Below are 24,637 nucleotides of genomic sequence, written 5' to 3' on the forward strand. Positions count from 1 at the left end.
TATGCCTGGAGATCCAACTGCTGGTCCTGCAGTCGTATAACCTCTTGCTGGAGAGTGGCAATTTCTTCGTCTCTGTCTGACGCCGAATCCTCCAAAGCCACAACTCTCTCGCCCACATCCTTCCTTACCTCCCTGAAATCAGCTTGCAGGCCCGTTTTGATGGCCAGGATGTCTTCGCGTTGAGAGACGAATAGGGACTCCAAGAACTCCTGAGTGACCGCCCCCTCCACGCCTTCACCACCAGCTGCTTGACCAGTGCTTTGCAACTCCCCGGCGGACTTCACAAGGAGATCTCGCACTGAACGTTCCTTCTTGTTTTTGGCCATTGCCATGATTTGGTTCTGGGTGTGCCCCTCGCATGTGAGGTTGCTTTGTTAATGATGGTAAGTGCACAGGGCCCCAGGCGTTCTCAGTGCGACTCAGAGGAAGGAAAGGCAAAGCTCCCCCGTCACCTCTCCAGGCTGGGGGTTTATCGTCCTACCAGTCATTGTGCAGGGCTGGTTCTGATCAGTGCTGGCGCGATGCAGGGCCCAACGCACTCCATCGCCCTCATGTGGGAACTGCTCTACATGTCTTGTGGTTTCATCATCGTTGAGCCTCCACAAGATGCTGGCATGCGCTGTCTCATCGGAATGGCTCAGCACTCCGCTATCCTCCCTCAATCAATATGAATCGGGCACAGCCCGATGCGATCATCCGCGGTAGGAGACCGCGTAGGCTGCCCAGTCCATCATGCAAGGCCGCTGGTTCCGTTGAGAACACCCCCGCCACGGGCCCCCATGCGATCATGCTCTCCACTGCTTCGTCAACTTGGGGCGCGCACCCCGGTGCCGCCCTCACTCACAATGCTGTCCCTGGTGCCCCAGTTGTGTCCCTTACCGCAGTCTTCCGGAAGGCAATGTAAGAAAGTGGCTCTGTATATACTGGACCAAAGTAAGGTACAGTGTGCACAGAGTCCACAGTCCCCAGACGTTTGGCAGAGGCTGAAGTTAGATATAACCTAACTCTCTAAAGTCAAGCAGTAAGGCAGTATCAGAGGAAAGTGTAAAGCATTTGTTGTACACACTCAGTCAGCAAATTGTCTCACACATAAAAATATATAGTTGTTTTATTTTAGAACCAACAATAGGTATCAAAATATACTTTCTCAGAATGAGTTACTTTAGTTAAATGCTTTTCAAATAGGCAATAGTCTTTTGAATACAATAGCTACAGTTGTTGCAATAAGCAACACAATTTCAAACACAATGTGACATTGAGCTCATTGGGAATTTCTAGTTAAATGCAATTAGTTACTTTATAGATTACTGTTCTAACCACAGGACTGGATCCTAGGTTCAGTCCTGGGACATCTCCTGTAAACAATTGAGTAAAAGCGTTTTGGTTACAGTTGTGATTTTTAAGGAATATTACTGTATTTTCAAAGTTGACACTTAAAAACCTTTTCACATAGAACCACCAACGTTATCCCATGGGAGGAAATTCACTTAGCAGGTAAGTACTGTTATCGTTACATTTTCTTACTCAGTGTTGGATACTGGATCCAGCACTGGTGTATCTCCTGTAAACAATTGAAAGAATGCGTTTAAGTCATACAGGCGATTTTTAAGGAATATTTGTCGTTTTAAAAATTGGAAAGTTTTTCTGGCGAAAACCAGACAATGGTTTCCTATGGAGGAAAATTGTGTAACAGTAAATCACTGTTATAATTACTTTTCAGGTTCAGTGCTGGACTGAAAGATACATCACTGAGACCTCCTCTGAGAACAGGTGAGTAAATTGGAATTCGTTCGGCTGATTTTAGATGAATATTTTAAAGTTTCAAAACACCACACTTAGAACAATTTCCAAGTGAAACCAGTCAATGTTACCCAATGGAAGAAAAGTGAGTTATCGGCTTTTGGGTAAATACTCGACTGACAGCGTTAAGGTTCTGGGCATAGACTCAGGGGTCGCCCAGGGTCAGGTAGGTACAGTTGTTACACCCTCGGCGGCACAGGGGAAGCTGGGTGCAGTGAGAGTAGGCCCAATGTTATCCTATGGAGGATAGGGGGCTTTCGGTTGGTGGCTGCTAGCAGGCAGGTCACGCGGCTATGGGAGCTGGGCTCCTGGTCACTTGCTCAGGGCAAATGGGGAAGTAGATTAGGTCAAAGGTTGCACTCCCAGGGGCACTCGGGTGGCTGGGTGCAGGGTGCTTTTGAGCCGTCTGGCGCTCAATGTTATTCAATGGCAGACTTGGAAGTTGAACAAAGGCTGCAGGCTCGTCAGGACCGTTGAGGAGGGTCTTTGGGCACGGGATTCCAGGCCACAGTCGTGAGGGGGACGTCCTTGTGGTCTTTGTCCACTCAGGCCCGAGGCCGGGCTCGGCGGGTGTGGAGTGTGCTGGATTCGCGGTACCAGGGGTTGTTGCTGTTTGAGCAGAACCACTGCTCATGGGAGTCCCAGTCTTTAGATGAGCAAGGCAGGCAGGTCCTCTGGGTTTTTTTGAGATTGCTGTCCGCAGGAGACGCCGGGGTTTAGCAGGAGCAGGTTCAAGGATCAACAGGCCTGTAGGTTTCTGGGGCAAAGTCAGTTGGTGTTTTCCTCTTGTTAGCAGCTGCACAGCAGGTCTTCTTGTTTCCTGTTCTTCTTCTTGTTTTCAAATCGGGATCTCAGGTAGGAAGGTTCATGGTGCCCCTAAATACTAACTTTAGGGGCGTGACAGGTAGGGCAAGGGCAAGGACCAATGGGTCCCTGTCCTGGGGTGAATACACCCCCTATCCTGCTCCTCTCCTGTGGGAGGGGGGCAGGGTCCTAGCTTTGATTGGGCAGGGCTCCCTATCCTCAAGATGGCGGTAGCCCGGAGTTGTGCTCCTCCTCGCCTCTCCCACCTGAGGGGTGGAGTTGGCACAGGCTGGCACACCCCCTTTCCTCACCTAGGGTTTCCCACCTGTCTTCCCGTCAGAGTGGTGGTCAGACCGGTGGGGGCCCGTGCTGAGTACAGCATTTGGCCCGGGGAACCTCACAAAAGGCGACATGCCTTTGAAGCTTCCTCTGCCCATCTTCAGGGAGGAGGCTTGGCACCTCGTCCCAGGATGTGCATTGTTTCAGGCCCCCGAGAGCGGCAAGCTCTCGACCCAGGGGTCCAGAAACATGTCTGGTGATGGCAGCCTCGGTACCCACGCAGTCAGGACACTGGGAGTTGGTTAGATTTCAGGGGGCATCTCTTAGATGCCCTCTGTAGTGCATTTTGCATTAAATCCCACACTCACATCAGTGTGGGTTTAATGTGCTGAGAAGTTTGATATCAAACTTCTCAGTCTTCAGTAGCTATCCTGCTGCTGTGGAGTTCGTAATAACAACCTCCTAGCACCATATACACTTAATGGCATCACTGCACTTACAGTGCCCAGGAATGGCCCTGGGTACTGTAGGTATTATTAAGGCAACAGTGGTCCCTTACAAATAATAATGCTTAATCAATAAATATAGACAAAGTCGTTGCTATTTTTGAAAACGACATGCCCAGCCGGGCAGAGGTCTTGGTATTTACTTTTCAGTCAATGTAAAACATGAATAACACACAATATACAAGACAGGGCACAAGCCTGTACCCATTCCATCACACAAGAAATATCAGGACAGGGAACAATTAAAGGGAACAAACAAAAGGGCTTAGGCAAGAGCTTAACATTCTGTAAACTTGTTAATCGCACAGTTTTGATTATAAAACAGAACAATATTGACACCTTCACACTTTTAAAGGGCAAATAAAACATTGCATGTGTGTAAGGTGCTCATAGTTGCAGACGGCGTTTCGATCCGTTTAACACATTCTACGGATTTCATCAGGATATTTAATGTATGCCTAAAAATAATACAGCCTCATTTGCCAAGAGGGAAGCCAAGGGGTTCAAGGCTTATTGTGTACCCGGTCACAGGAATATCCGGGTGAGCTGTTGCTGTGACCTGTTGGGGTCAGCTTGGATTCGATTCCGGTTAGCAATGTGCTTGTGTAAGACTGAAGAGGGGCCAAGGTTTGGCCAGTCAAAGAACATCAGGCGGACCACAATATGGGGACGTTCAAGATAGTCTGGTATGATAACCGATAGTAAGGATGCAGTGCTGCTCAATCGCGAGTGCACAACCTGGGTACTGTAGGGCACAGGGCTCATGCACCTGTGCCCACACCACTGGCATAGTGCACCCAGCTAGAGGGGTGACTAATGTATGCCAGGGCAGTGTGTTTGTGGGCATGGCCCACAGGGATGTGTGCCATGTCGACTCTTTGTTTAGTTCTGCACCAGGACACTCAGCCTGCAAAGGTAGTATGTGTGTGTCAGGGTACAGGGCCCCTAATTCACGCATAGTAGTTTATTTTCTTTAACCTATGTTGGTTTGGTCAGCATGCAGGAATTTATTATTCCATTAAAGAGTGCGCTATTCCGCTTTTGGACATCAGTGGCAGGGGGGTCTTCCTTTATTGACACTGACACAGTTAAGGGATTTCTTTCGGTCATTTTTGCGGTTTATTAACACTTTTGATTTATTCTCCCTTTGAACCCATGCATACAAGTCTTCTCAGACTCTTGACAATAAAGATGGTCTTCTCCAGTATTAGGGTGTCTTTCATAGATTCACATGCTTGGATACTTCTTTGGACGTGACGGCGGGTAGGTTGCTGTCCTTCGTAGTGTTTTACTGCAAACCTTCCTCATGCTTTGTGGCGCGTTCCTCTCTTCTTGCGAGTAACCACCTGCCAGGGGGTGGTTCTCTATCAGTCTCTAGGCAACGCTTGTATGGGGGCCCTGCAGTCTTGGCTGCGTGTCTGCTTGGTGGCGTTCTGATGTGGTAGTGTTCTTGCGCTTGGTCCTTGTGACCAGTTACAGTCTTCCTTTGTTGTGGCTGCAGGTTGGTTGCTGTTCTTTGTAACCTTTTGCTTTATTGATGCTGTGGCATTTCTTTCTTTCTCTTAGTTGTGGGTGCAATTCCGCATTTTGGCCACTAGATGGCGGGGGATCTCCTCAGCCGATACTGGCAGTCTCTCTGTACGTGGTGTGCCTTCCTTTCCTATGGCCGGTGCTGGTTTCTCAAGGCAGTTGGAGGAATGGGGCTCCGGGACCACAGTGATTGTTTTCACTGCCTATTCTTTATTGCAGGCCTGGGTGCACTCGCTATCCCATGCAGGGGTGAGCTCTTGGGGGCAGAGGAGCTGGAGGGCAGGCCGAGGCAGTCGCGGCCTCCAGCCTCCTTACTATTGGCTTTTAACTTTTTCCCCCATTGTGCCGTGATGCAAACGCTGGGAAGGGCGCACTTTTGAAACAGCTACCGGCCGGACGCAGCCTTAGTTCTTTTGCACCCCACCGCCGCAGCTTTAGTCCTCCCACACTGTGCGGCAGGGAGGGGTGTCAGCGCTGGTCTCCGGGCCGTTTGGTTTTTTGTCCGGCCACCCACCTAAGCGGAGCTGCCACCTCGATCACCCTCAGTCACAGGGCGAGGCAGGCGGTGCGCTGGACGGCTTCCTTCTTTTGCGGGAGTTTCACTCCTATCGGGGCTGCGCCGGGGTGTACTGATGATGTTCCTGGCTGAGGGCCGGGTGCTGGATTTGCCGTTTCGTCTCTCCCACTGCCGCAGCCACACATCACACGCGGCGCGGGATGTTAGCGCTCTACAGCGGGTGGGCTCTGCTGAAACTTCAGTTGATTGCGGGTGGGCTCCGCTTCAATTGTTCGGCACCTGGCAGCTCCCCTCACGCTGCGGGCACTCTACGTTAAAGTTTTTTCACCCCGCCGCCGCACTTCATACACGTGGCGGGGGACGCTGCAGGAAGGCCGCGGGTGGGCTCCGCGAACCTTGCATTATCACGGGGCAGTTGCGGCCAACGCTGCGTCGCTGTAGGCAGGCCGCGGGTGGGCTCCGCAAGCCTTGCTTAATTAAAATCGATAGCTGGCGCCGCTCTCATTTCAGGGGGCATAGTCAGTGTTCATAGCCTATGGCGGGTGGGCTCCGCTTTTGGTGCTGTATAGTCCGGGGCTCACCTTCGGCCGACTGGCCTGTTCTTCAGCGGGTGGGCACCGCGATGGCTCCCCTTGTCTTTTCAGGGCACCGCCACGGCAGGGCGGGCCACGGCAGGCTGGAGAGGTGCGGGGTGGGCTCTCAGTCACCTTCTCCTTTTCTCCAGGCCCGGGGCTCGACACACGCCCCACGGGCCTCTCGGTGGCCGGCTCAATTCTTCGCAGGGGGTGCTCTCAGGTGAGCCGCATTCTCTTCCCCTTTTCCTTCTTGATTTTGAGAGCTGTGGCACGCATGGACACAGCTACCCTCGTCGCCATTGTATAAGGCGGGCCCTATGCCCTCATACTGGAAATAACTGAGACGCAGGACACACTGTTTACTCGGTGCAACCGGCCCAGAGCACGTGGGCTCGGCCTCTTTTATTAGTACTGTGTCACATGACCAGTGACATCAGTGGTGGGTGGGTGTTCAGTGTAGTTACAGGCTCAGCACTAGAATGCTGACTTATGCTGGGCATTACACTCTCGATGTCTCAGACACTATGCCAGGTCCAGGCAACGCTCCCCAGTTATCGCTCCCCTTCCTCGTCACGACGCAGTGCCCCTATGAAGACGACAGACCCCAAAACCATTGGTAAATCCGTCCTAATCCCAGCTAAAACTAACTGAAGTTTCCCTGTTAATTTAGGATTAAATCGTTTTTTATTAGCAGAACACATAGTAAAACATAACACCACATCGTTGAATACAACCCAATAGGCCGACTGCGTAAGGGTCATCAAAGAGGAAAGGAACCGATGGAGCACGGCAATTCTCATGCAGTTAAAATACACAGCAAGTCACCTACAATCCAACCTGGGCCGGCCGTGTCAACATAGAGAAAACAGAGCTCGATGAGGCCAGATCCGTGCATATTTCAATACTTGAGGCGACCAGCAGAGGGCTATGTATAATACCCTATAATAAGACCTGAGCCAAAAGCAGCAGGCCCTGAGCCAAAGACTCTGCCTTTTCCGAAACAAAGAAACTGGGACCCAAAATAAAACAAGCATTTGCAATGCAATAGGTCTCACATTAGGAAAGTGTGAGCTATTGGTATTGTAAATGAGACTTTTTTTAATATGTGTTTGCTTTGAAAATATATAAATTAATAGCATTGTTATTCACAAAGCCAATAGCTTCCACTTTCCTAATGCGAGTCCTATTGGCTATGGCAATGCTTGTTGGTAGCAAGCAAGGACAGTGCTGTTGTGGTGCTGAATGATGATTTGATTGGGCTGAGTGATGTGGTGGTCCCCTGAGTGATGTGGTGGTCCCCTGAGTGATGTGGTGGTGCCCCTGAGTGATGTGGTGGTGTCCCAGAGTGATGTGGTGGTGTCCCAGAGTGATGTGGTGTCCCCGAGTGATGTGGTGGTGTCCCCGAGTGATGTGGTGGTGTCCCCGAGTGATGTGGTAGTGCCCCTGAGTGATGGAGGGTGAAGTTGGAGGGTGGAGTTGGAGGGTGGAGTTGGAGGGCGGAGTTGGTGTTGGAGGGTGGAGTTGGAGTTGGAGGGTGAGGGTGGAAATGGAGGGTGGAGGGTGGATTTGGAGGGTGGAGTTGTAAGGTGGAGGGTGGAGTTGGAGGGTAGAGTTGGAGTTGGAGGGTGGAGTCGGAGGGTGGAGTTGGAGGGTGGAGTTGGAGGGTGGATTTGGAGGGTAGAGTTGGAGGGTGGAGTTGGGGGGTGGAGTTGGGGGGTGGATTTGGAGGGTGGAGTTGGAGGGTGGAGTTGGAGTTGGAGTTTGAGGGTGAGGGTGGAATTGGAGTTGAAGGGTGAATTTGGAGGGTGGAGTTGGAGGGTGGATTTGGAGGGTGAATTTGGAGGGTGGAGTTGGAGGGTGAGGTTGGAGTTGGAGGGTGGATTTGGAGGGTGGAGTTGGAGGGTGCATTTGGAGTTGGAGGGTGGAGTTGGAGGGTGGATTTGGAGGATGGAGTTGGAGGGTGAAGTTGTAAGTTGGAGGGTGGAGTTGGAGGGTAGAGTTGTAAGGTGGAGGGTGGAGTTGGTGTTGGAGGGTGGAGTTGGAGTTGGAGGGTGAGGGTGGAGATGGAGGGTGGTGGGTGGATTTGGAGTTGGAGGGTGAGGGTGGAGTTGGAGGGTGGAGTTAGAGGGTGGAGTTGGAGGGTGGAGTTGGATTTGGAGGGTAGAGTTGGAGGGTGGAGTTGGAGGGTGGAGTTGGAGTTGGAGGGTGAGGGTGGAGTTAGAGTTGGAGGGTGGATTTGGAGGGTGGAGTTGGAGTTTGAGGGTGGATTTGGAGTTGGAGGGTGGATTTGGAGGGTAGAGTTGGAGGGTGGATTTGTAAATTGGAGTTGGAGGGTGGATTTGGACGGTGGAGTTGGAGGGTGAGGGTGAAGTTGTAAGGTGGAGGGTGGAGTTGGAGGGTGGAGTTGTAAGGTAGAGTTGGAGGGTGGATTTGAAGGGTGGATTTGGAGGGTGGATTTGGAGTGTGGAGTTGGAAGGTGGAGTTGAATTTGGAGAGTGGATTTGGAGGGTATAGTTGGAGGGTTGAGTTGGGGGGTGGAGTTGGAGTTGGAGTGTGGATTTGGAGGGTGGAGTTGGAGGGTTGAGTTGGAGGGTGAAGTTGGAGGGTGGATTTGGAGGGTGGAGTTGAAGAGTGGAGTTGTGGGGTGGAGTTGAAGGGTGGAGTTGAAGGGTGGAGTTGGAGGGTGGAGTTGGAGGGTGGAGTTGGAGGGTAGAGTTGTGGGGTGGAGTTGGAGGGTGGAGTTGGAGGGTGGAGTTGGAGGGTGGAGTTGGAGGGTGGACTGGAGGGTGGAAATAGAGTTGGAGGGTGGGTTTGGAGGCTGGAATTGGAGTTGGAGGGTGGAGTTGGAGGGTGGAGTTAGGGGGTGGAGTTGGAGTTGGAGGGTGGATTTGGAGGGTGGAGTTGGAGGGTGAAGTTGGAGTTGGAAGGTGGAGTTGGAGGGAGGAGTTGGAGGGTGGAGTAAGAGGGTGGGGTTGGAGGGTGGAATTGGAGGGTGGATTTGGAGTTGGAGGGTGGAGTTGGAGGGTGGATTTGGAGGGAGGAGTTGGAGGGTGAAGTTTTAAGTTGGAGGGTGGAGTTGGAGGGTGGAGTTGTAAGGTGGAGTTGGTGTTGGAGGGTGGAGTTGGAGGGTGGAGTTGGATTTGGAGGGTGAGGGTGGAGTTGGAGGGTGGATTTGGAGTTGGAGGGTGAGGGTGGAGTTGGAGGGTGGAGTTGTAAGGTGGAGGGTGGAGTTGGAGTGTGGAGTTGGAGGGTGGAGTTGGATTTGGAGGGTGGATTTGGAGGGTAGAGTTGGGGGGTGGAGTTGGAGGTTGGAGTTGGAGGGTGGAGTTAGAGTTGGAGGGTGGAGTTGGAGTTTGAGAGTGGATTTGGAATGTGGATTTGGAGGGTGGAGTTGGAGGGTGGATTTGTAAATTGGAGTTGGAGGGTGGATTTTGAGGGTGGAGTTGGAGGGTGAGGGTGGAGTTTTAAGGTGGAGGGTGGAGTTGGAGGGTGGAGTTGTAAGGTAGAGTTGGAGGGTGGATGTGAAGGGTGGATTTGGAGGGTGGATTTGGAGTGTGGAGTTGGAGGGTGGAGTTGGATTTGGAGAGTGGATTTGGAGGGTATAGTTGGATTTGATTTATTTCTTTTTTTTAAACTATCCTGCTCCTCATTTCATCAGCCAAATTAGAGCAGTCACAATTACTTATGCATTCATTAAAATACAGCTGCCAATTTTTTGAATATTCCCCTTCTGAGATTTCAAGCCAGCATAACTTTGCCAGTGAACCTTCATCTGAACGGACTAATGTTAAAAGAGACTTCAAGAATGTGGATTGATGCGCCAGAGATTGGTTTTTCAAACCAAATTCCAGTCTTATGTTTGCTCGACTAATATATTTGGGAATTTTAAAAACAGTTTTATATATTCTAATCTCTATATCGTCGAGCACTTTCGCGTCTTTGCCCCTAAAGATGAATGAGCAATATTCCAAAGATGGCATTAATTTTGCTCGCATCACCTTTATCAGATGGTCGTAATTGGGGCATAATAGTTTGTCATTTAATTTTCTAAAAGCAAATGCAAGTGAGCAACCCCTGGCTTCAAGATTGTTAAAATGCTGTCTAAAGATCAAACCATCGTCAAACGTGATTCCAAGGTATTTGTATAATTTCACGTTTTGAATTACCATACCGTTAATATTCCACTCTTTAATCTTTGGAGGGTGGATTTGGAGGGTGGAGTTGGAGGGTGAAGTTGGAGGGTAGAGCTGTGGGGTGAGTTGGAGGGTGGAGTTGAAGGGTGGATTTGGAGGGTGGAGTTGGAGTTGGAGGGTGGAGTTGGAGGGTGGAGTTGGAGGTTGGATTTGGAGGTTGGAATTGGAGGGTGGAGTTGGAGTTGGAGGGTGGAGTTGGAAAGTGGAGTTGGAGTTGGAGGGTGGAGTTTTGGGGTGGAGTTGGAGGGTGGAGTTGGAGGGTGGAGTTGTGAGGTGGAGTTGGAGGGTGGAGTTTGAAATCAGGCAGATGGCAGGTACAAACTTAATTACTGTCCTGTCTCCCATAGCATCTCTGTGATTGAGAGGCATGTGGTTTCATACATTGGCATGTGATTTGTAACAGCGCCATTGAAAATCGTGTTTAATGTCCGAGGGGCTTTGTGAGGCTGTCACATGACTGAGGGCAGCCGGAGCAGGAAGTACGGGGGAACGTTTGCTGGGAAAGAGTCTGTGTGCGAAAGAAGGAGACATGAGCAGCACACACATGTCATGAAAGAAACATCACGCAGGAAAAGGGTGGACACACGGTGCACTGGACACACGGTGGCCTGGTGTAACACCAGTGCACTGTGTGCCCATCAATCACCTGCAAGTTCGAATAGTGGAGAGAAGTACTTGTCGAGTGCAGTACATGTCTGCATGAAAACTTCTCTCTAGGAATCTAGTACAGAAAACTGCCAATAATTATAAGGAACAGGGTGAAAATGGAGGCTAGACAACTGCCTGCAAAAAAATGTAAGATGCATAATATATCAAACTAAAACAAGGCCCTTACTGTAAGAGAAGTGTTGTGCTGGGTTTTGTAGTTTTACAGGGGAAGCATTGGATGGGTGACATGCACAAGAAGGGGCACTTACTGATTGTGTCCCATGGAGGGTACGATAAGAGACAATAAATGGAGCTGGCTTTGCTGTGCCTGGGCTAGGGCCAGCTCCCAAGACCCTCGAAGGGGTGGTTGGGGGTGATGGTGGGGGCGGGGTTGGAGCAGTCATGCTTGGGGCACGGCTTGGTGTACATCTGTGCTGGTTGGCAGAGATGCTGTCTGCCAAGAGGAGCACGGGGGCGGAGGAACCCTGTTGTAAAAAGTACGAAGCCTAGGGACCTCTGGGATCTGTGGGGCAAGATAACCAAGTCAGAGCGGCCTGAGAGGTTTGTAACCCGCTGTGGGACACAATTAAGGGAAGCAGGGCATCTAACTGGAACATGCAGTGCAATGAGTGAGTGTTCCAAAGGTGAACCTTAATATCGGACTCGTAGTTCTTCAGTGTGGCACATGAGGGTCGTCAAGCATGTTGAGTGCCATAACTAGCGAAAGCTCAGGGGAGACCATTATTGCTCATATGCAACTGGGGTTATTTTCAGGCTGACATCAAGGAAATAGCATGCCGTAACTAGCGAAAACAAGTCTGCGCGGCTCAATGCTGTTTGGGAGGTGGGAGGGGAAGTAGGAGAGGGGGGAGTGATAGGGATGAAAGCGCTAGCGGGCACATGCTGGCAAATGGTGACCTGCAGAGCGCGTGAATGGGATGAGTGGGAGGTGGGAGGGGAAGTAGGAGAGTGCGTTTTGCACGCGGGGGCGGGGAGCGGCAGATTTTGAAGTGTGATGAGGCACAGACAAATGGTGGTTTGTGACGTGGCTGGTTTGTGCACGCGCATTAATCACATGAACTGTGGCAAATCCACCGTTGGTAGACTGTTCTTTTGCCCTTACTATAATCTCCGCCAGCAATGCGCAAGCGCTTTGGGAGGCCGAGACCTAAAAACAGAACAGGATAGAGTTAAAGTGAGAGACAAATCAGAAAAGAATGAAAAAAGAAGAGGATAAACGAAAAGGGGAGTGATTCCGCTAATACTTACACCTTAAAAAAGTGTGCCTTTACCAAAGAATCTCAAGTGATGTTTTAATACTAAACTGTATTATAAAATTTAGTGCTGAAATATACCTACTTTAACCACATGTAAACAATAAAATCCATGCTGAATCCCACCTTGTGCATGAGCCAAATGTGCATCAAAGAAACATAGACCAAGTGTAAACTAAAAATGGGCAATATAATAATAAATAGTCTTACGGTGCTCGCAAACTTTTACATCATTTACGTTGAAATAGTCAGCATAACCACATATACTTAATCACAATGAAGCCAACAGAATTGTTCTCTAGACCCACTGGTCAGTCAGTCAGTAAGTCATAAATACTTTTATTTAATTTCATTTAAAAAATCATAAAAGGGTGGGGAACCACCATAAGTAAAAATACATTTTAAATTTAAAAACAGGAGAGTTTGAAACATTTAGACAATGCCGTTGATGGGTATTCTGAAACTTATTCAATTAGTGAATGATTTCCTTTTTTTCCAGTTCTTTTGCTGCCATTTTGAGAAATGTTATTGCTGTATAGGACAGTTGAATTGATAGCCCCCGAGGCATTGGATGACGGCTGCTCTGCATGTCCGTATTTGTTCCTTCCTGAAGGCTTCCCGGAGGACGGTTCTTCGGGTCACTACCAGGGAAGGGCATATGCATAATAAGTGTAAGAGAGACTCGTCCCATCCTCCACATAAGCGACATTCCTTGGATTGCCAGGGGTATTTCCATTTTGGTGTCAGATCTTTTATTGGGAATGACCCCAGCCGCAATAACGTTAAGTAGTGTTTTCTCTCCTGGGAGAAGTGATCAAGTAAATATGGTTGAGGTTTCAGCCGCTGATAGCCTTGAATCACGGCCCAGGCATGTTTTATTTTTTTGAGACAGCTGTTTTGTCCATTAATAGGGCGGTCCTTTTGATTACGATATTCACTACGGTTTTGAAACTGGAATAAGTGAGGAGGTTGAGCCAGGCCTCCTCGACCTGCAATGAAGCGAGGGAGTCTTTCAGAACACTGAACGTTGAGTTACTTAGCCTGGATTGGGTTTCAGTTTCCTTCCAGCGGTAGTGTGCTAGGGTGTTGTCCTCTGCATCCCTCATTCGCCAGTAGTATTTAGCTAATGCCCCTTGTCTGTCGGGAGTCTGATTTCTCAGGCCGTATTCTAGACAAATTTGGGATGGTGAAATGTGTCGGGGGATTGAGAACAGGACCTTAAATAGGGTTGATTGTGCTGAGTTTACGGAGATGACATATTTAGGATTTGCGAGCCATATGAAATCGAGGGTAAGAATTTTGCTGAAATAGCTTTAAGCAAATGAACTGTAGAGCACCCTGTGAGTTTTTTCTTTAAGACTCTGAAGGCGAACTACAGTTGTTTAGCTCTGGTACGGCCTTGCCCCAGTTGTAATTTGAAGTTGAGGTTACGGTCAATTAGGAAACCTAGGGGCATATTATCAAGGGGGCGATAGGCAATTATCGCCGGTTTAGCGACCGTTTTTGGCCGCTAAGCGGTGATAATTCTATTGCTTTATTATCAAACTGTGGTTAACAGCAGTTAGCGACAGCTTTTAGGCGTTAGCGAGAGGTTTGGGGCCCGCTTTGCATGTCAACGATATTTATCGCTAATGACATGCAAAGTGGGCGTACCCAACCTGTTAGCGACTGAAAGCAGTCGCTAACGTCGCTATCGCCTATTCGCAAGGCGGGCATAGCGTTGGAAATATTCCCGCTATCGCCAAAAACTAACGCCTGCTCAGACCAGTTCTTAGCCATGTTATCCAATGGGAGGTGGATAACATGGCTAAGAGCATTTTGTCGCTAATGCGTGGATATCGCTGTATTCTCAGCGATATTCACGCTATCGCCGGAAAAATTATCGTTTTGGAAATAAACGTTGCTAATAGCAAGTTATCTCAGCGATAATTTCTGGCGATGCTTAGCGATAAAACAATCGTTGCAAAGCCTAGTTAGCGATAAATATCGCTACTCGTTGGTAATATGCCCCCTAGATATTTATATGAGTCTACCGGGTACAGAGGTTGCCCGTCCAAGTACCAGGTGAATTTGTGGTGGGCCCTGATTTTAACTCGTCTGGAAAAACACATCACTTTTGTTTTTTGGTGGTTAATGATTAATTGGGCATTGGTGGTGTAAGCTCCTAGTTTGGTGATGAGTCGCTGCAGACCTACAGGCGTTTGAGCGAGGAGCACAATATCGTCCGGGTTTTGAAGACTGGGTGTAGGGACTTCACCCAGTTTTGGGGGGTCGGGTGGAATTGACCGTTGTTGATTATCTAGGTCGGCGACATAGACCCACTGGTCGTTTATAACCCCACTCTCACTAGCACAGATGAAACAAATCCTTTTAAACACCCCTTGCAGTTTAACAACACATGACTGTGAAAGCTAATTCTGAATAAACATTAAAGAATACGTGAACAAACACCTCAAAACCTACCGTGCTCACATGCAATTACGTGAAATCTCAACACACGTTTTTGCCTATCTCATATCCAAATGAAACAATTGTATAAAACAATGTTAAACACTATAACACCATGGAGTGCTGTGTACACGTAAAATGAAAATATAATAAGAGATGCACAGAAAAACAATGTTGACATTGAAATGTGAACCTTAATAGAAGAAAAAATAAATGCTCTGTAGAAAAATATACACTATTTTGATAATGTGAAAGTCGGTTCCGAGGCTCAGTGTTCCCAATAGTCTCCAATTTTGAAAAGTGTCTGTGATTGGTACAGGGAATGCAGGCGCAAGCAGAAAGAGCAACGAAGAGGATATGATGTAATGGCTGGATCTGCACTTTGATGCTGTGGAACAGGGTTCGAGACAGCAGTCTGATCTGTTGTGGGGGGTCAACAAAAAAAGTTAAAGCAGAAAATGTGAGGCTCTTCTGTGCAGCTGCGGTAAAGTAATAAATAACAAGCTCTCGGCATTGCTGCGGCGGGAGAGGGATTCCTTTGAAGTCTGCTCTTGGTAGGATTTGCTGGTGGCCCTCTATATGTCTCGCCAGCAATGCGCATGCGCATTGGCAAGTCGAGACCTAAAAATGTATTGGTCCGCTCTAAAGAGAGCCAAAACCCCCTCCCCTCCCACCCTAACCCTTTCTAGATGAGCCAAGAGTCACTAACAGGAGCGTGGATATAGCCATACATGGGGGCCTCTAACAAACCCACCCTCGGGGGATCTATCCCTGGACCAGCAGGTCCCATACTCATCTTATTGGTCCGGAATCAGTTTCAAAATACACAAGTAAATAGGACGTTAGTTCCCGGAACTCTGTAGAGTATAGATAAAAAGGGGCCCAAAACTTCGCGTAATCAGATTTATCCCCTAGAGTGGCCATAGACAGTCTTTCCATACCTAGAAGGGACCACAATTGATGGAGCCATTGTGTGTGCTCTGGGACTCTAGCTGTCTTGCAACACGCTAAAAGCACTCGTGGGCAGCATTAAGTACAAGGGCCATCTGCCTACCTTTGAGAAAGCGTAAGGGAAAGTCAGTGCATTGGGCAGACCCAGTATGGTGTAAGCGGGGAGCCTAGGAATAGTAGTGTCAAAGGCCCTGTCTATCTCATCAACGATTTTCTCCCAATACCTTGTAAGTTTTGGACAATTCCATAGCAAGTGAAGGAGGGTGCCAGGGCTCCCTTATCCCCGCCAACAGATACCATCGCATTGGCAGTTCCATTTTGTTAACTGGGCAGGAATGTAATACCAATATGATATAATTTTGTATGATGTTTCAGTATGACCCATGAAGTGTGCAGTATGGTGAGTCGTATAATAAATATCCTCCCACTCCTTGTCTGATAGTGTCCGTCCAATTTCCGCCTCCCACCGCCTCTGACCAGCAGTCCTACCTTTGAGGATGCCCTGGGAAAGGAGTGAGTATAGTTCAGAAATTATTTTATGATCATCTTTTTTGAGAAAAAGCCATTTTTCGAACGGGAGCATTGGCCTGCCCGCCAATGGGCGGGTGTGGGCACCCAGTACTCAGTGTAACAATTGGGTATGAAGAAAGTGGTTCGAAGGGGATAGGTCATAGTCAGCTGTGAGTTTTGCAAAAGGGATATAGCCCTCATGGTCAAGCAAGTGACCTAGACGCTTGCAAACTCCCTTCACCCAGCGATGCCCCGCTCCCTTGGCCATGCCTGGAGGGAAGTCAGGATTCAAGAAGATTGGGCACATAGGCGAGGGAAACACTGTGAGATGCGCTGACAGCGACACCCTATCCCAAACCTGTAAAGTTGGCCGCGTGATCCGAGACGAGTACAGCCCCCGTGCACTAGAAGCTCTAGGCAACCACGCCTCCCTCTAGATATGGCGCAGAGCAACGGTCTGATCCATAAATACCCAGTGTTTCTCCGTCACCTGCTGGTTCCATTCCATCAGGTAGCGTAGTAATGATGCCTGAAAATAGCTGTTAATGTTTGGCAAAGCCACCTTCCCTTTTGTGGTGCTGCAATGGCGTCTTCTGGGCCAAAAATGAAACGCTCTATCTCTTTTTGGATGCTAGGGATCACACCTGCGGGTGGGAGAAGGAGGAGAGTCTGGAAGATATAGAGCGCCCGTGATAGGACATTCATCTTAACCGCAGCCAGCCTACCCAGCCACAACAGGGGCAGGCGCTGCCATTGTGACAAGTCTTTGCGAATACGTGCAAGTAAGGTTGAGTAGTTTATTTCAGATGTTTTAGCTAGGCTCTTATTGAGGACCAGCCCCAGGTATGATATGCCTTCTGTTACCCAGTCAAAGTCATGCTGAGCCCTTAGTGTGTCTACCGTAGACTGAGTAGCAGTCAAGTTGCAAGTTGCAAGTTTTTAAACCCCCCGGCCCTTTCCCATACTGTGCACTGGCTCCGCTTCACACCGCTGCACTTTACAGCCAGTGGGGTGCTTTATTTGCCTATCTAGCACTGGTTTAGCTTATTTGTACACGCCCCTTTCTGGTCCCGGCCTCAGCGCTCGACCCCAGCGGTTTCCCGGAAGTGAGGCGGGACCGCATTGCACCGGGGTTGACGCTCTAGTTGGCAGATCGCCCGTCCGTTTATAATCGGCAGAGGTGGCGTTTTCGGGCTGTGAGTATCTTGAGAAGAACGCTGTAACGCTGCTATTTTGCACAACCATTCTTGCTGCTATTTTGACGCTGCTAGCGGAGCTGTATCATCTGTTTTTAGCTCTTCGCCATTAATTGCATATTTTAATGTTTTTAAACCCCCCGGCCCTTTCCCATACTGTGCACTGGCTCCGCTTCACACCGCTGCACTTTACAGCCAGTGGGGTGCTTTATTTGCCTATCTAGCACTGGTTTAGCTTATTTGTACACGCCCCTTTCTGGTCCCGGCCTCAGCGCTCGACCCCAGCGGTTTCCCGGAAGTGAGGCGGGACCGCATTGCACCGGGGTTGACGCTCTAGTCGGCAGATCGCCCGTCCGTTTATAATCGGCAGAGGTGGCGTTTTCGGGCTGTGAGTATCTTAAGAAGAACGCTGTAACGCTGCTATTTTGCACAACCATTCTTGCTGCTATTTTGACGCTGCTAGCGGAGCTGTATCATCTGTTTTTAGCTCTTCGCCATTAATTGCATATTTTAATGTTTTTAAACCCCCTGGCCCTTTCCCATACTGTGCACTGGCTCCGCTTCACACCGCTGCACTTTACAGCCAGTGGGGTGCTTTATTTGCCTATCTAGCACTGGTTTAGCTTATTTGTACACGCCCCTTTCTGGTCCCGGCCTCAGCGCTCGACCCCAGCGGTTTCCCGGAAGTGAGGCGGGACCGCATTGCACCGGGGTTGACGCTCTAGTCGGCAGATCGCCCGTCCGTTTATAATCGGCAGAGGTGGCGTTTTCAGGCTGTGAGTATCTTGAGAAGAACGCTGTAACGCTGCTATTTTGCACAACCATTCCTGCTGCTATTTTGACGCTGCTAGCGGAGCTGTATCATCTGTTTTTAGCTCTTCGCCATTAATTGCATATTTTAATGTTTTTAAACCCCCCGGCCCTTTCCCATACTGTGCACTGGCTCCGCTTCACACCGCTGCACTTTACAGCCAGTGGGGTGCTTTATTTGCCTATCTAGCACTGGTTTAGCTTATTTGTACACGCCCCTTTCTGGTCCCGGCCTCAGCGCTCGACCCCAGCGGTTTCCCGGAAGTGAGGCGGGACCGCATTGCACCGGGGTTGACGCTCTAGTCGGCAGATCGCCCGTCCGTTTATAATCGGCAGAGGTGGCGTTTTCGGGCTGTGAGTATCTTGAGAAGAACGCTGTAACGCTGCTATTTTGCACAACCATTCTTGCTGCTATTTTGACGCTGCTAGCGGAGCTGTATCATCTGTTTTTAGCTCTTCGCCATTAATTGCATATTTTAATGTTTTTAAACCCCCCGGCCCTTTCCCATACTGTGCACTGGCTCCGCTTCACACCGCTGCACTTTACAGCCAGTGGGGTGCTTTATTTGCCTATCTAGCACTGGTTTAGCTTATTTGTACACGCCCCTTTCTGGTCCCGGCCTCAGCGCTCGACCCCAGCGGTTTCCCGGAAGTGAGGCGGGACCGCATTGCACCGGGGTTGACGCTCTAGTCGGCAGATCGCACGTCCGTTTATAACGCCATGTGTTAGCGACCGCGCAGCGGACGCGCGCAGCGGGCGCGCCGTCTGCGCGCCGAAGGAGCGCCAAAGGAGGGCCCGTCTGTGCCCGTCCGTGCTCTGGCCGGGCACAGGGCCCCGACCCCTGGCCGTTTTCCTTCCACCTCTGTCCCTCCTACACCACCTCGGTATACCGCTGCCGACCTTAGAGCCCTTAAGGTCTCCCCTTGTGAGGCGGCGCATTCCTGGGCGCTTTCTGATAATCGGTTCCGATCATGCCCCTTCTGTAATTATCTTCTTTCTAGTCCTGTCACCCCGCCTACTCAACCCTGCAATGGGATTAAGATCATACAGGCGGGCCTGATCAATGCCAGATCTTTGGTATGCCACACGGCTGAGGTCTTTGACCTATTAGCTGATAATGATTTCGACCTACTCTTTGTTACTGAGACCTGGATGACTGACTCCTGCTCGCCGGTAGTCGAGTTAGCTATCCCTCGTGGTTTCAGAATTTGCAGAGTAGATCGCGCTGCTGATGTGGGAAGAGGAGGGGGGGTTGCCGTGATCTATAGGGATCACTGGTCTCTCACCTGCGAGCATCTGGACAAAATCAAAGAAGCGGAACTTCTCCATTTCTGCTTGGACATTAGTCCGCATTTTACCTTAGGCGGCACACTACTGTACCGACCGCCAGGTTACGTCGGAAATTTTATTGGATCTTTGGAGGAGGTTATCGTGCCACGAGCCTTACGCTTCTCTCGTTTCTTACTGCTGGGCGATTTTAATATACATGTGGATTCTGCAAACACCACTGAAGCTACTCGTCTTAGTGAGACTTTCAGCATGGCTCACCTCTCCCAATGGGTCGACGCCCCCACACATGTGGGAGGTCATGTTCTTGACTTAATCTGCACTAATTTTGATATTAGTCTGTCCCCCCCAATGCCTATGGTGTGGTCCGACCATTACATGATCAAGTTTGCCTGGCAGCTAGATGAGGGTTTGAGGAAAACTCCTTCTATGGTACACCACCCCCGGATTAATGTGATGTCCTTATCTGAGTCCCTTTCCGACACCCGTCCGGCCCCAATGATGGAGCTAGAAGCGACTGTTGACGCATTCAATTCTTGGATAGCGAATGGTGTCGCTACCTCCACTAATGTGGGGGGTGTCCGGCGAATGCGGTCAAGACCCTCCCAACCATGGTTCACGCATGCCCTGCGAGAACAGAAGCTGGTCTGTAAAAAATTAGAGCGAGCATGGAGACAAGCCTACCTGCCTGCCGCAAAGAAATCCTTACGAGCAGCCCAAATGGACTATTATGCTGCGATCAAGACAGCTAAAAGCAGGTATTATTCGGACAGAATTGAGAAGGCGGAAAACAACAGCAAAGAGATCTTCTCAATTGTCCAAAATTTTCTATCTCCTTGTGCTGCCCAACCCCAACTCCCTTCTTCCGCTCAATGGTGTGAAGAACTGTCCTGCTATTTTACGGACAAAATTGCAAAAATACAATTGGACTTAGAAATGGCTCAAAAGTCCTTTACGACTCCTCCTGTCCTTTTTGGATCGGATAGACAATGTCTACAGGACCAATTTGTTGCCTTCCTCCCGGCCTCGGAACTGGACATACGGCAAATCCTGACTGCTTTAAAGTCTGGATCTCCCTCAGACCCCTGCCCAGCCAGGGTTTTGGGCGGGATATCGGACACCATTACCCAAGAGGTGACGTACATCATTAACCTCTCCCTTTCCATGGCCACGATCCCGAGAAGTTGGAAGGAGGCAAAGCTGCTCCCTTTATTAAAAAAGGCCGGTTCAGACCCAGCACTACCATCGAGCTATCGGCCCATTTCATTGTTGCCAGCTCTGGCGAAGGTGTGCGAAAAGGTGGCCTTCAAACAACTGGACAACTTCATTGAGTCCTCTCACGCCCTACATCCTGCTCAGTCAGGATTCAGAGCTGCCTACAGTACCGAGACAGCTTTAGTTGAGGTTTCGGAGGCTGTTCGTGAGTGCCTGGACGGAGGTGGCAGAGCGGTCCTGATTTTATTGGACCTCTCTGCCGCCTTCGATACGGTCCCACATGCCTTGCTGATTGCCAGACTGCGTGCCGTCGGCATCTCTGGGTTGGCCCTTGACTGGCTGTCATCATTCCTGAGCGATAGAACTCAACAGGTCTGGATGCCCCCCTACTCGTCGGCCCCGAAGAGACTGTCAACTGGAGTCCCGCAGGGTTCTACGTTAAGCCCTTTACTGTTTAACGTTTATATGACCCCTCTACTTTATCTGGCGGAACATCTGGGAGCCAAGATAATAGCCTATGCTGACGACACTCAGCTGCTATTCACATGGCCTAAGGGTGTGTCCGATCCATCAGCAGTCCAGCATTGTCTGTCGGAAGTTTTCAGGTGGCTTGCACAAGTCCAACTTAAGTGCAACGAAGACAAGTCCGAGGTCTTATTCTTCGGCTCCTTCCCTGACAATTTTAAGGACCAGATTTGGCCCCCGGACCTGCCCTGTCCCAGTGCGACGGGAGGCCCAGCTAAAAACCTGGGGGTCTGGTTCGGTCAGGATCTAAAGTTTGCGGATCACATAAAAAAATTGACCGGCATTTGCTTTGGCACCTTGCGTGCCCTGAGGACATTTTTTCCTCTTCTGCCTAGGGCAGCCAAGGAGTCTGTCCTTCGAGCTCTGATTTTATCCCGGCTCGACTACGCCAATGCCTTATTCAGTGGTCTACCTGCGTACATGGTTTACCGCCTGCAGGTGATACAAAACGCTGCAGTACGTCTGCTTTTCTCTCTCCCTAGGAGGTCAAGCGTGCGTAGCCACTTACGCAGTTTGCACTGGCTACCAGTACCACATCGAATTCTGTTTAAAATTCTTGTGTTGGCATTCAGAGCAGTTCATGGCCAGGGACCAACATATCTGCAGAAAAGGTTTTCATTCTACACTCCCAACCGTGCCCTTCGATCGGCCAATCTATGTTTACTAACCACCCCTAAATTCAAATATGCACGTCTGGGAGGTCAATCCATTTCAGTTAAAGCAGCCTCTGCCTGGAATGCTCTCCCCTTTTCCCTCAGAGCCTCGCCAACCATTTCTGTGTTTAAGAAAGATCTCAAGACCCATTTGTTCAATGCCCCTCTCTTATAGTTCATCCAGGTTTTGCTCCAGCACTTATGTTCTCAATCCACTCACCGCGGTAGGATACCCCGTGGTAACAGAGCGCGCTATAAAAGTTTTAATAAACATAAACATAAACATAAGTTCAATATTTGTGATTTCTGCAGATTCATTCTAAAACCGAACACCTGTCCAAAGGCTTGCAGGTCTGCGATAATAACCGGAAGAGAAGTCAGGGGATGAGCGATAGAGAATATAACGTCGTCTGCATAGAGGCTAACCAGATGGTGGTCAGCTTCAAATGGAATTCCCGGTGCATCGAGATTGTCTCGGAGTCTTTGAGCCAGGGGATCCATGTAAAGAGCAAAGAGCAATGGGGAGAGGGGGCAGCCCTGCCTTGTCCCTCTTCCGACTGCAAAGCCATCTGAGCGTACCCCGTTCACCTTGACTGAGGCACTTGGAAAGCGATATATATACTCGCAATCCACCTATGGAAACGTGCGCCCATGTCAAAGCGTTCCAGAGTAGCGAACAAATAAGGCCAGTGTACCCGGTCGAACGCCTTTTCGCGCAACAACTGCCAATAACAGCGCTTTCAAGTTGGTGTGCTGCACCTTGTCAATTAGATGGCAGGTCCGCTTGGTGTTGTCTCTGCTTTGTCGACTCGGGATAAAACCAGCCTGGTCCGGATCAACTTGGCCTGGCATCAGAGGGTTCAATCTCTGGACCGGAATACTAGCAAAGAGCTTTGCGTCGATGTTTAACAATGAGATCAGGCGGTACGAGCTGCAAGATAAAGGGTCCTTACCGAGCTTGGGTATTACGGTAATCGAGGCTTGAATCGTTAAATCAGTGAGGGTGCCAGTGTCCACAAACTAATTGAACAGTGAGTAAGCAGGGGAGCCAACTCAGCGCTGAAAGTCTAATGAAAAGTCGCACTGAACCCATCAGGGCCCGGGGCCTTCATAGGCTTCAATCGTATAGTAGAAGGCTCGAAAGGCAGGCAATGTGGAAGCATACGACCCCCTCTATTCATTCCCACAAAGTACTTATGTTTCAGTCGGACCACCGCCTGTTCAGCCCTATCTAGATCTAGGCGCCAAAGATGGAGCCGCTCATTCTCCAGTTGTCGGCAGATATGGGGGGCTACAGAGCGTTTGTGAATTGCCTCAAGTTCCTTCACTTTCGATTCAAGCTACTCCCTTTTAGCCCTTCGAGTCTTATTGTCACGTGCAGTTTAGTGACAAGGTCCCCGCGGGCGACCAGTTTAAGTGCCTCCCATACTGAGGATGCTGCTGTGGAACCGACATCATTAAGTGCAATGTAGTTCATCAGTGTAGTCCTCCACAACGGTTGAGGACAACAGCAGGAAGTCTCTCAGACGCCACTGCGAGGGAGAAGGTACGGGGGAGGACGTGTGCAGAGTCAGGGTAATGTGTGTGTGGTCTGAGTGGGAACAGGCTTTAATAGATGAGGCCTGAGTATGTTCCCAGCTGGAGGATGTAACAAGAAAATTATCCAAATGGTCGTAGGATCTATGGGCAGCAGAGTAATGTGTATAGTCCCGCTCGCTAGGGTGCAAGCCTTGCCAGACGTCTCTGATCTCATAATCCTCCAATCATTCCCTACCTGATAGAGACAGAGCCCACGCTCTCCATTAGTAGATTTAAATCGCCGCCCACCACAACTGCAGAGTCAGGTGTGTGAAGAACCTTGGCAACAGCTTCAATCAAAAACTCTTCCTGGTGCTCATTAGGGGAGTAGGTTGAGGCCACTGTATAGTTAACAGTGCCTGTCTGTACCCTCAGGGCTAACAGACGCCCTTTACTATCGGCCACGGAGCCCAGTACTGTACCCCTAAAGCGCCTGGAGAACAAAATAGCCATACCTCCCCTTCTACCGTTCACGGGGACCAATACTGACCGGGAAACCCTCTAGCCTGCATTCTGTGTGTGTCCTTAGAGAGTAAATGGGTTTTCTGAAGTAAGCATGTATCCCCCTCAGAATTCTCAAGCAGGTAGAGTATCGCCTTCTGTTTAATAGAGTTGTTAAGGCCACGAACATTAAGGTTAACTATCTTAATCTCCTTCTATCTAAGGGGAGTAGTGATTCTATGTGTGTTAGGCTATGATACCATTGGGGCCTAACAGGCCACGTGAGGTGCTGATCAATTAAAAGCGCCATAGTAGACCAATCCTTGATGGTATATACTGTGAGGCTCACTGGAGAGAGATCACTGCCGACTCAAAAACAATTTTAACAAAACAAGAAAGAGAATGCGAACAGTACTGAAAAGTACGTAGTGTCCATCCTGAAGGGGTCCAGAGACAATGGTGGCAGCCTAGAGTGCGAGTTACAGCTCTCTTTATCCCCTTCGATGCTCATGACGAGCTCAGCTCGTCATGAGGCACGGTTGAGCTGTGCTGATGACGAGCTGAGCTCGTCATGAACAATGGTAAATCTGCAAGTTTAGCACCAGGGGGGGAAATTTCTTTTCGTGCAATAAATGTCAGAATGTTTTTAATGTATTTTTTTTATTGTATGATAATGCATTGTATTCTAACCATATGTTTGGTTAATTTTAATAAATTATTTTTATATCTGTGAGCACTTGGCCTTTGATGGTGTTGGTGTTATGTTCTGGTGATATATTTGTCCTCATGAGTGTGTTTGCCTTGGTGTATTAAGTTACCCAAAGTGGATTTTCTCCTGACTATTGTTCCATCTTGACCTGTTCTCCAGGACTTCCGTGTATGCCTGGAGATCCAAC

Source organism: Lissotriton vulgaris, chromosome 5, assembly GCF_964263255.1.
Source record: "Lissotriton vulgaris chromosome 5, aLisVul1.2, whole genome shotgun sequence".
Classification (NCBI taxonomy): Eukaryota; Metazoa; Chordata; class Amphibia; order Caudata; family Salamandridae; genus Lissotriton; species Lissotriton vulgaris.